The 2500-nt window shown below is 39.3% G+C and overlaps 1 protein-coding gene across 1 annotated transcript in view; it reads left to right on the forward strand.

The window, feature by feature from the left end:
* LOC138024960 (adiponectin receptor protein-like) overlaps positions 1-2500 on the forward strand; it is an 18203-nt gene that overhangs the window by 8103 nt on the left and 7600 nt on the right. The window lies entirely within an intron of this gene.

A 2500-nucleotide genomic window follows, 5' to 3' on the forward strand; every position in this document is an offset into this window, starting at 1 on the left:
ACCTAGGACCTGCCTTTTGTACCTGCCGTCATACCACCTGTGTTGTGTTTTCTTGGTAGTATTTGAAGTCTTGCTTCTTATGCTCCTGGTTTCCATTGCCTCTATCCATAAAACTTTCCTTGTTCAATTTCAAACGGTGATTTAATATAATGGACCTTGTAAAAGGAAGATGACATCAAATTCCACTACGATTTAAGTGCATCGATCCGCCATGTTGAAATTAGGTAACTTACATAACGTACCCATACAACGTACCTAACTCGTTCCCAGTGTTCTATCTTTCTGCGTTGTTACAGGGCACATCAACCCCACGTCTAGTCATTACTGACATGGGCTTCTCCTTCTCCCGTTTTGCGATGGAATGCCCGTTGTATTGCTTTGGCGATACCTGACCAGTAAATGTTGTGTTTATAGAACTTCATTTCTACGGGAGCCCATTAAACGTAGCTTCCATCTGTATTGTACGCTTGAATCAGCCCTTTCCCGTATCTTTCTATTTTTAGAACTGCTATATTTCACGTATGTGACTGAGGACATGCGTCAAGTGGTTTACATACGTCACATACGTATGTGACGTAATAAATGGCCGACCATAGGTTTATTAAGGCCCAGCTACACCTTGTAACATTGTTAGAAGAACACGTCCCAACATTATCATATGAACGATTCTAACAATGTTGGATACGCATATAACATTGTTCGAAACATGCCACTCTTAAATTAGCCTTTGCAATACAACATTTTTAAAAGGGTGGCTACACGTTCCAGCATTTGTTGTATGTTGAAGAAAATATTTGATCGAAATCAAAACATTCTTCCACTAGATACACGTCATCAAACATGCATGCTACACGTTCCAACGTTGTTGATCCAACGAAATTAATGTTTTATAACAATGTTTGAATGTGTAACAGGGATACGGGAAAGGGTTGACTTAGATGGAGGCTCCGGGTAATGGGCTCCTGAGTTCTACTACTATCATTCAGAAGAATGGCGTGTGTGCTTACTAAAAGCGGTTTTTTTTAAATAATACGGGGCCCTTGTGCTACAAGGAGCAGAAAACCGGAAGATTTGGTTGACGTCAATCAAATCAACCGTTGAATATATTTCGAATTCGATGTGATATTTGATATCTTTCCAAGCTATTCTGTAGTTTTCATTTAAAGTTACCATGGCCGGGATTTGAAAATTACATTTGTGGGAAAGATGTAATATACAACTTTAATTCACGTAAGTCAAAGAATATCTATCAACTCCAAAGAATACTGCGACTCAGACGAAAATTAGGTGTTCCCAGAAAGGGGGCCAATAACTGGTTACATCATCTATTTTACCCATTCCACAGTTCTGAGAGTCCCGAGTCTCTCTGTAACTCCTCAGCGCTCTGTTCCCTCCATGGTAACAGGCGAGGGACAGGGAGATTATTAGAATGATTTGCACATCAACCAGTGTCAAGTTAGCCGCCCTAAATACTGAAGAGGAACAGCGTAAGCTCATGTTAGCGAAATTCTTGATCGAGAGTTCTCTGTTTGTAAACCATGACGTTCTCAACCTTTCAACCTTAGCACCCTTAATTGCTACAATTTGCCTGGGTGATATACTTTAAATTCCAATTTCAACATTATAAATGACACTGTGAATTAGTGACATGCGCACCATACATGACACCAGAGATGTTTCAACACCGTGTTATTTAGTTTAAAACAAATGAAAAAAAATAACTAATTTATTGTTATAAGATTAAGGTCAGCAGGCTAAGTTTGCTGAATAAAATGAAGACATTCAATGAGTTGTTACCCACGAGTTCACGTTGTAAAACGGGGCAATACACATGCAGCTTCTTTATTGGTGCTGTTGAAGTCATCTTTTATATTTAATTAACTTGCGAAATGCATCGGGCAGGGAAATTCGGCAAAATTACGAATGGCGAATTTTTCTTCTTAAACCTAACTACCGAAAATTGTCGGGCAGGGGGATTCGGCATATTAGAAATGCCGAATTTGAGAAGGTTAAGATTACCGGGCTAAGTTTGGTGAATAAAATAAATGTCATTGTTCCCCAAGAATTCATGCTGTAGAGCCGGGAAATGCACATGTAAGTTCTTAGCTTGCAATTGGTGCTGTTAAAGTCATCTTCTAATTCTAATATTGCCAAATCCAATGTCTAATATTTGAAGGTTAAGGTTAGCAGACCACGTTTGGTGGTTTCACGAAATATCTCGTAATTCGCCAAATCTACCACCCTAGAGTAAACAGTGCTTAGTGTGATGGTTTGACGGACAGACAACACATCGGTAAAATCGCAATTATCGCCCAATCCTTCACCATAGTGAACAAGAGTGGAGTTTGGTAGTTTGACGGATTTGACGAAATATCGCCAAGTCTTCCATTTTCGCCATTGCCTGCATTTATGGACTCTTTTGTTGTAAATTCGTCAAATAACCTTGGGCTATTTGTCAAGTAATTGTGCTTTACATTACTTAACACATCACTCGCGTTGC

Source organism: Montipora capricornis, chromosome 11 (assembly GCF_036669925.1).
Source record: "Montipora capricornis isolate CH-2021 chromosome 11, ASM3666992v2, whole genome shotgun sequence".
NCBI lineage: Eukaryota > Metazoa > Cnidaria > Anthozoa > Scleractinia > Acroporidae > Montipora > Montipora capricornis.